Consider the following 10,000-nt stretch of genomic DNA (forward strand, 5'->3'; position numbering starts at 1 on the left):
TATATATATATATATATTCTATTTCTGTCTGAAAGTGATTTTAATCTGCCCAAGTTATGATTGATTTTTTTTTTTTTTTTAAAGGACAAATTCACATGGGCCAATGAGGTGGCCATGAGTTCTTTGATGATAACGACAGACCTCATCTCTATTGAAGACTAAATTGTCTAAATACGAGTATACATATATATATATATATATATATATATATATATATATATATATATATATATGTGTGTGTGTGTGTGTGTGTGTGTGTGTGTGTGTGTGTGTGTGTGTGTGTGTGTGTGTGTGCGTGTGTGTGTGCGTGTGTGTGTGTGTGTGTGTGTGTGTGTGTGTGTGTGTGCGCGCGCGCGCGCGTGAGTATGCGCCTATATGTATACGAACGTCTATATTTACGAAAACTTTGAAAAATATACGCGTGTTTATACATCACTGCAGGGGCCTTTAATTACGGCCTTAATTATTTCTGTCTATATACGTAGGGTACAGCCTATGATAGGGTCAGCAAGTACCCTTCTGGTGAGGACTTTATTAACTTTTATGTTTGTCATTCTATTAGTTGGAGAAGTTGCTTTGAAACCTCAAGAGGAACCTTCTCGGCCAAGTTGAGTGGATGTCGTTCCTCGAGAGAGGAAGGAGAGTCTTGATCGAAGGACAGATGTCTCAAGACTTCCTGATACCTGTGGACTCGTTAGTAATCCCTCTTTCGAAAAATTCGGGATAATTAAATAGAGGTCTTCAAATGGGTCAAGGGCTTTAACAGCGTGATGAAGGCAAGGTTATCATACTAAGACAACAAGTTAGGCCTCATAGTAAGGGGTTAGTGAATGTAATAGACTTAGTAACCATATAGTGAGTGCTGAAACTATTGGTTGTTGTAAGATTGGATAAGATAAATTTAGGGATGGGGATAATACGTGGTAACGGATATAAAACTGATTAGTGTAGGCCTTATGGTCTCTTGCAGTCTCCTCCATTCATATGTTCTTCTCTCGGAGGGGGAAGAGGAGAGTTTTCGTATATTAAGGATGCATATGTATGACTTTAATAGTGAAGAACCGTATCATCAAAACCTATCACTCACACTGGTGATAGTTCTATTTTCTAATGATAAAATACGTTCAGAAAGGTAAATGAGTTTAATACGTCCCTAAGATGAACTCCTTTTTATACACTTTGTTTTAGTTATCATCTGGTGGTTAAATACATCCTAGGAGCTGACTCAGAATACAATGTCGCCTCTGTTGATCTAAAACCTTTTCTATCTCCGGGCTATGTTTCTCAGCTGAATGAAATTGTCTAACGCTAACCCCGTTAATCAAAATAAAATCTGTGAAATACGACATCGTAACATGACATCGTAGTATATCGTAACGTAACAGGACGCGTTGTAACACATAGAACATATGATCTAGTAGAACAAAAAAAATTGACAAATAAAGTGACTCATGTGAACATTAACTTAGTTAATGTTAATAAGATAACTTCTAAGTACAGTGAACACGTTCTTTCATTCAGTTTGTCATTGTATCATCTTATTCATAACCGTTGTACAATCTATCTAGACTAGCCCCATCCTTGCCATACGCCACTTCCTTGTATTACACCTACAGCCAAGCTATTATACTCAGCTCTATGTCATCTCTCAATAGCAAAAGTCTCAATAAACATATGATAGGTTTCAAAACTAAATATGAGCACAGCAAAGAACACATGTAAATAAGGGAAACTGTAATGTTATAATGTTATAACTGTAATGTCCCCGTCCCCTTTTCTGCACTCCTCACAACCTCATTTATACCTGTACTCTATCCTCTTGTAACCATTCTGCTGAAGAGGATTACAGATAGTAGTCGAAATATACGGATCTCCTGTACTTCCGATATTATTTCTCCGATAATGGGTTTAAAGCGTACATGTAAATAAAGTCGCAGAATGACGTAATTAAAGTAGAATGAGATTTAGTAAGATGAGAAATGCGGGAGTGATACAAAGGGATCTTGAAACTGACTCGGAAGAAAACGGCCGTCGATGTGGAGACGGACGCGGGATGCGGAGATGAAGTGCAGAATGAGGTGCTGCTCCGTGGGGTTGGCAGAACGCCGTGATATATTTTTTTCTCCATAAATGTTGCAACAGAAAACTTTTATAAGAGCTTGATGAATCGCCCGCGGATCCCCTGACTCCCACGCCCATGCCCACCCACCCACCTTCCCCTCCTCCCACCCACCCTCTTTTACCCCCTAATCCCTCTTCTTCTCCCCGAACTCACCCACTCCCTCCTCCCACTCCCTCGTGGTCTCTTACCGCGCCGCTGTAAGAAGCCGTTAATTCAAACTCCCACACATACTCCCACCTCTCTTCCTCCCTTCCTATTACCTTTTCTTTTTCACCTAACCTTCCTCCTTTATCGCCATCTCCAGACTTTAAACACACACACGCACGCACACACACACACACACACACACACACACACACACACACACACACATATATATATGTATTTAATTTCATGCCACGGACTGTTTGTAATCCTATTGAAAAAACAATAAAATGGAATCGACTGCGCTTATGATATCAAATACGTTATTTTATCTTAAACAAACATGTAATATACTAAAAGGTTTTCCCCCTTTTAAGGGGGTGTCCAATAATAATAATAATAATAATAATAATAATAATAATAATAATAATAATAATAATAATAATAATAATCATAGTAATAATGATAATAATAGTAATAATAATAATAATAATGATAATAATAAATGAATAAATAAATAAATGAAAATAAAAACAAATTAATAAATAAACAAATAATTAAAAATGAAATAATAAGTAAATAAAAGAATATATGCATAAGATAAGATCCTTGGCTAGCTTGACTGATAGTACAATGCCTGTTTCATCCAGTTCCTCCAGTTTCTTTAGTCGCGTTTATCATCACGACTACGTCACCTTCACTACTGCCAATTGTCAAGCGTTTCAGTCATTGTCCTATATGAATTAAATTCCTGACCTCCACGATGTCAAATCCCCGTGGCGATCAAGCATGAATGTTGTATTAAGGATTCTGCAAACAAAACATCAGAAAGCTGCCCCTTGGCGCCCTCCATACCTTTATCCTCTCACGATTTTGTCTATCATCAGTGGACAATTGACCACACAACTTAATTCTTCCCCTCTTGCATTTGTTCATCGGTGGGGAACAAATGTCCTACTGCGCAAAGACAATTGTCCCCTCTCCTCCCATTCCCTAGGCTTCAGTAACCTTCCCCCGCTCCTCCAGTCTCTTTTTAATTATTCTCAGATATGTGTATCATGACAATGTACTTGCTAAAGCTGCATCAAATGGAACGTTGTAATAATAAAGGCTGCTACTCCCTCACAAGGAGTTTTTTTTTTTTTAATAGACTTTCTTGTAACCACGTGGATATCACTGTGTGTTGGGGTAAGGTCAGCTCAGGTCAGTACAAATCAGGTAAGGTCATTCAGGACTGAACTATACCTGTGTTAACACATAGATACATTTCAGGAAATGTCACAGTAAAAATACCTTAGGCTACTTGTAATTTCGGATCGTGAAGAACAGCCGATTTTGATATATCATGAATATAATGTACCGAACTACATGCTCTACATATGTCACATAATCTCACACCTCAAACTCTTTCTTCGCTCACAGACAAACCCAAGGAAGGCTTGAGGAACCTCGGCTACCCTGAGGGCATTTTTTAGTTCTTAGAATGACCACGACCTACTGCTCCTCGAAGTCGTGGTCTTCAAGTTGTACTTGAGCTACAAGAGTGTTCTTTCGTCTTCCCCTTCTTTCCCTTGTCCTTCCAGTGCCTTCTCCTCTCACTCCATTGCCATCTTTCATTTTTTTTTTTTTTTATCTATCTCCTTTACCTCCTTCTCCACCCCCTCTCCTCCCCTCTCCCCCCTCTCTTCCCACCTCTTCACCTCTCTTCTCACTCCTCTACTCTTCTCTTCTCTTCTCTCTTCTTCTCTCCTCTCTTCACATTTTCTCCCCTCTCCTCTCCTCTCGTTTCTTCTATTCCCTTCTTCTTCCTTCTCACCTCTCCTCCTTTCTTCTACTCTCCCTTCTTCCCCCCTCTCTTTCCTTCTCTTTCCTTCTCTTCTCTTCTCCATTCTGTTCCCCTCCTCTCTCCTATCCTATCTTTCTTTCTCTCCCCTTCTCCTCTTTTCTCCTCCCCTCCTCTCCCCTTCCTTCCTCTCTCTCACCCTTTCCCCCCTCTCTTCCCTTTTCCACTCTCCTACTCCTCCTCTCTTCTCCTCTCCCCTCTTTCCCTCTTTCCCCCATGTTCCCCTCTCTCTCTCCCCTCTCTTTTAACTTTCACTCTTTTTCTCTTTCCTCCTATATCCCTTTACATCCATTTACACTGCATCATTTCCCCTTCTCTATTTTTTAATTCTCTCTCTTTATCTTCCTCTCTTACTTTCCGTATCCCTCTTCTTCTCTCTTTATACCTCTCATTTCATTCCTCTTCCCAGCATCATTTCTCCCTCTCTACTTTTTAATTCTCTCTTTTTATCTTTCTCTCTTTCTTTCCGTATCCCTCTTTTTCTCTTTCTACCTCTCTTTCCATTCCTCTTCCCAGCATCATTTCTCCCTCTCTATTTTTTAATTCTCTCTTTTTATCTTCCTCTCTTTCTTTCTGTATCCCTCTTTTTTTCTTTTTATACCTCTCATTTCATTCCTCTTCTCATCATTCCCTTCTCTTCGTATTGTTTCGTTCCTTCATTCCCTGGTCTCCGCTTCTTTCTTGTCTCCACCTTTCGCTCCATCTCCTCCTTCTACCTTTCTCCTCCTTCCTTCTCCCTTGTTCCTTTTCACTTCATATTCTTTTATTTTATCCCTTTTCCATTTTTATTTTCGTCTCTCTCTCTCCATTCTTTCTCATCCCAATTTTTTTTCTATTTTTTCTTTTCATTCGTAATTCTTTATTTCCTCTTGTTGTTCTTTTTTAATCTATTTTCCTTCTCAATCTTTCACCTCCCACTCTAGTACTCTTCCCCTTCCCTTTTCTTTCCTTTCTTATTCTTTCCTTTATTTTCCTTTCCCTCATCTATTTCCCTTTATTCTCTTCTTGCTCTTCCTTTCTCTTTCCCATTCTTCTTTTACCTTTCCTCTTCTTTCCCTTACCTTTTCTTTTCTTCTCTTCCGCTCTCTTTCCTTCTGTTCCGTTCCCTTCCTTTCCTTCTGTTTCCTTTCCTTTCTGTTTATCTCCTTTCCCTTACCTTTCCCTTGCCTTCTCTTTTGTTCCCTTCCCTTTCCTTCCTCTCCCTATCTCTTCTTTCCTCTCATTTTCTTTCTTTTTCTTACCTTCTATTCTCTTCTCTTTACCTTTACTTCCTTTTCCCTTTCTCTTCCTTCCCTTCCCTTCTCTTCCCTTCCCTTCCCTTTCCTTTCCTTCCCTTCTCTTCCCTTCTCTTCTCTTCCCTTCCCTTCCCTTCCCTTTCCTTTCCTTCCCTTCTCTTCCCTTATATTCCCTTCCCTTCCCTTCCCTTCCCTTTCCTTCTCTTTCCTTCCCTTCTATTACCTTTCCTTCCTCGCCTTTCCATTCTCTTCCCTTCCCTTCCCTTCCCTTCCTTGTCCTTCTCTTCCCTTCCCTTCCTTTCCCTGTCCTTCCCTTTCCTTCCCTTCTATTACCTTCCCTTCCTCTCCTTTCCATTCTCTTCCCTTCCCTTTCTTCCTTTCTTTCCCTTTCCTTTTCCTTCCTTTTCATTTTTTTCCTTTTCCATTCCTTTCTTCTTTATTTTTTTTTTTTTCTTTCCTTCCCTTCCTTCTTCTCTTTCTTCTTTCTTTTCTTTCTTTCTTTCCTTCCCTTCCCTTCCATTACCTTCTCTTCCTTTCCTTTCTCTTCCCTTCCATTACCTTCCCTTTCTTCCCTGCTCTTCTCTTCCCTTCCATTACCTTCCCATCCTTTCCTTCCCCTTCCCTTCCTTTCCCTTCTCTTCTCTTTGCCTTACTTCCCCTCTGATTCCTTCCCTTCCTTTCACTTCCCTTCCTTTCGCTTATTTTCCTTTCATTTCTTTTCCTTTCCTTTCCTTTCCTTTTCCTTTATATCCATTTCCTCTTCTTATTTCACATCTTCTCAATATTTACCTGCATCATTCAGTTTCTCTCTCTCTCTCTCTCTCTCTCTCTCTCTCTCTCTCTCTCTCTCTCTCTCTCTCCTTCATATTTGTGTTTACTCTATACCTCGCCTCTTTCCTTTTCAATCCCCGTTCTTCTTTTCTCCCATTCCATCCCTCTTTCTTTTTTTTTCTTCTTCCTTCCTCCCTTCCTTCCCTTCTTACTTCCTTTCTTGCTTCTTTTCTTCCTTCCTCTCTTCCTTTCTTTCCCCCCCTTCATTCCTTCTCTCCTCTTAAGTCCTTCTTCCTTCTCGTCTTTCCTTACTTCCTTTTCCCCTTTTTCCCTTCGCTCCCTCCTCCTTTCCTTCCTTCTTCCTTTCCTTCCTTCCTTCCTTCTTTCTTTCTTTTTTCCTCATCTCTTCCTTTCTTCCCCCCCTTCTTCCTTCCTTCTTCTTCTTCCTCCTCTTTCCTTCCTTCCTTTCCTTCTCTCCTACCTTCCTTCTTCCTTCCTTCTTCCTTCTTCTTCTTTCTTTTTCCTTCCTTCCTTTCTTCTTCCTCTCTTCCTTCCCTCCTTCTTTCCTTCTTCCTCTCCTCCTTCTTCTATTCTTCTTCTTCTTCCTTTCTCTCCTTTCCTCCTCTCTTCCTTCCCTCCTTTCTTTCCTTCCTACCGTCCTTCCTTCCTCCTCTCTTCCTTCCTTCCTTTCTTCCTTTCTTCCTTTCCTCTCCCCCTCCTTCTTTCCTTCCTTCCTTCCTTCCTTCTTTTCTTCCTATCCTCTCCCCCTCCTTCTTTCCTTCCTTTCTCCCGTCCTTCCTTCCTTCCTTCCTTCCTTCCTTCCTTTCTTCCGTTCCTACCCTCCTTCTTTCCTCCCATCCATCCTTCCTTCCTTCCTTTCTTCCCTTCCTACCCTCCTACCTTCCTTCCTTCCTTCCATCCTTCCTTCCTTTCCTCCGTCCTTCCTTCTCCCCCTCCTTCTTTACCCACCCCCACCCACCCTCAAGTGTATTTGTTGAAACAGCTTTTTCTCGTATAGCGTATTTGCCAAACTGCTTTTTCTTGAGACAGGTATTTGTATAGCAAACATGTTCATTCTAAGAAGAACTACGTATACAGGCCCGCTTCACCTCACAAAAGCTAAAACTTATCAGGGGCATAAATTATCACTTAATTTACCCTCTTTCGTCTTTTCACTGTCTTCCTAGTCAGAGATGGAATCATAGAGAGTGAACATAGAACATGAATTGGGGGAGGATGCAAGAGACTATAGGGCCTACACAAGGCAGTCACAGTCTTCCGAATCAGAGATGGAATCATAGAGAGAGAACATAGAACATGAATTGGGGGAGGATGCAAGAGACTATAGGGCCTACACAAGGTAGTCACAGTCTTCATAGTCAGAGATGGAATCATAGAGAGTGAACATAGGACATTGGGGGAGGATGCAAGAGACCATAGGGTCTACACAAGGCAGTCACAGTCTTCCTAGTCAGAGATGGAATCATAGAGAACATAGAACATAAATTGGGGGAGAATGCAAGAGACCATAGGGTCCACACAAGACAGTTCCATTTCCATTACCACCTATCTACTCTGCCCATAAAGTTATCTAATCTTTTCTTAAAACAACCCATTGTTTCAACACTCACTACATAGTTACTAAGTCTATTCCATTCATTAACTACTCTGTTGATTAACTAATTCTTGCCTGTTTCTTTCTAAAACATATATATATTTTTAATCTAAATACAATACTACGAGTCCTGCCCTACTGTCTTAATATGATAGCCTTGCCTGCATCACCCTTGTTAAAGCCCTTGACCCATTTGAATACTCGAAGTCAGAGTAAGAGTTCGATCTCACGAAGACTTCGAGTAGTCGAAGTCAGAGTAAGAGTTCGATCTCACGAAGACTTCGAGTAGTCGAAGTCAGAGTAAGAGTTCGATCTCACGAAGACTTCGAGTAGTCGAAGTCAGAGTAAGAGTTCGATCTCACGAAGACTTCGAGTAGTCGAAGTCGGAGTAAGAAATCGATCTCACGAAGACTTCGAGTAGTCGAAGTCAAAGTAAGAGTTCGATCTCACGAAGACTTCGAGTAGTCGAAGTCAGAGTAAGAGTTCGATCTCACGAAGACTTCGAGTTGTCGAAGTCAGAGTAAGAGTTCGATCTCACGAAGACTTTGAGTAGTCGAAGTCAGATTAAGAGTTTGATCTCACGAAGACTTCGAGTAGTCGAAGTCAGAGTAAGAGTTCGATCTCACGAAGACTTCGAGTAGTCGAAGTCAGAGTAAGAGTTCGATCTCACGAAGACTTCGAGTAGTCGAAGTCAAAGTAAGAGTTCGAAGTCAGAGGAAGAGTCTTCTTAATTTTCTCTTCTTTTCCTCCACTTCGTTGTAACCATGTTTCCTTCTCCTTTTTCCAGGTTCTCGTTCTCACCTTCCCGCTTCCTAAGATGTTCCTCATCTTCTTCTTACTATTATTAGTATCGTTATTGTTATCGTTATCTTCGAAGTTATCTCTGATCTCTTCAGTACCTAAAGGGAGTTCGAATGGATTGTCACAACTGAGGTAGTGTTATCTTCATCTTCTAAACTTCTACAACTCAGGATTTTCTCTAAACTGAATAGATTCTTCTGGTGTTACAAAGAACGAGTTCCTTTATGCGTATCATATCCATTCCAGGAAGCTCGATAGACGAGTGGTCTACAGCGTCGTTACTTGTGGTGGAGGTCGAGGGGATGGCGGCTCGAACCCTGCCACCGGCGAAGTTGAACGAAGGACATGGTTCATTTAATTCCACGTTACAGAGTCTTCTGTATGGGACAATTTTCAAGACTCCCGATAGGGGGAGTTTGGGACGTAAACCACATTATCATCATCATCATCATCATCATCATCATCATCATCATCATCATCATCATCATCATCATCATCATCATCAACATCATTATCATTATCATCAACATCAAAATCAACATCCAATTCAACATCAACATCAAAATCAACATCCAATTCAACATCATCAACATCAAAATCAACATCGACATTGACACCTACATCAACATCAATATCAACATCAGCATCAATATCAACATCAAAATCAACATCCAATTCAACATCAACATCAAAATCAACATCGACATTGACACATCAATATCAATATCAACATCAATATAACATCATCATCTTTATGAACATCAACATCAACATCAACATCAACATCAATGTCAACATCAGCATCAACATCAACATTGACATTAGCATGGACAACATCATCAGCATCATCATCAACATCAACATCAACATCAACTTCAACATCAACGACAACACCAAAAGCTAACACGCTCGACGAGAACAACTTTTTCCAATGTCATTTCCTGCCTTTATTCATGCCAATACTTGTCATAATTATGTGATGATTACGTCATTATCATCGCTAACATCTTCATTATTCTCCGTACTGCTCCTCCCTTTCTCATTATCCCATTATCTCTATTATTTTTATGCGCGAAATTCGTCGTCAGTTTTCTTCGTTTTCTTCATCTCTTATATTATTTTCTTATTTTCTCTTTTTCTTCTCCATCTTTTGTTTTGTCGATATTTTTTTTTTTTTTTTTTTTTTTTTTTTTTTTTTAGCGTCCCTTCCTCCTCCCGTTTTCTTCTTTGGTTCTTCCTCTATGTTTACTATTTTTCTTCTCTCGTATTCTTCTTCTCCTTTACATGCTTTTCTTCGACCCTTCCTATTTCTTTTCTCATTCATGCACTTTTTCTTTGATTTTACTCTTCCATTCTTCGCTTTCTCACTTTTCTTTCCTTTTCTTTTTTTGTTGTTTTTTACAATTCTTTTACGTTTATCTTCTTTTTTCATCTCTTTTACTTCACCATTTTTTATTTTTTCCACTTCT

Source organism: Oratosquilla oratoria, chromosome 35 (assembly GCF_046742065.1).
Source record: "Oratosquilla oratoria isolate Oo_2021 chromosome 35, ASM4674206v1, whole genome shotgun sequence".
NCBI lineage: Eukaryota > Metazoa > Arthropoda > Malacostraca > Stomatopoda > Squillidae > Oratosquilla > Oratosquilla oratoria.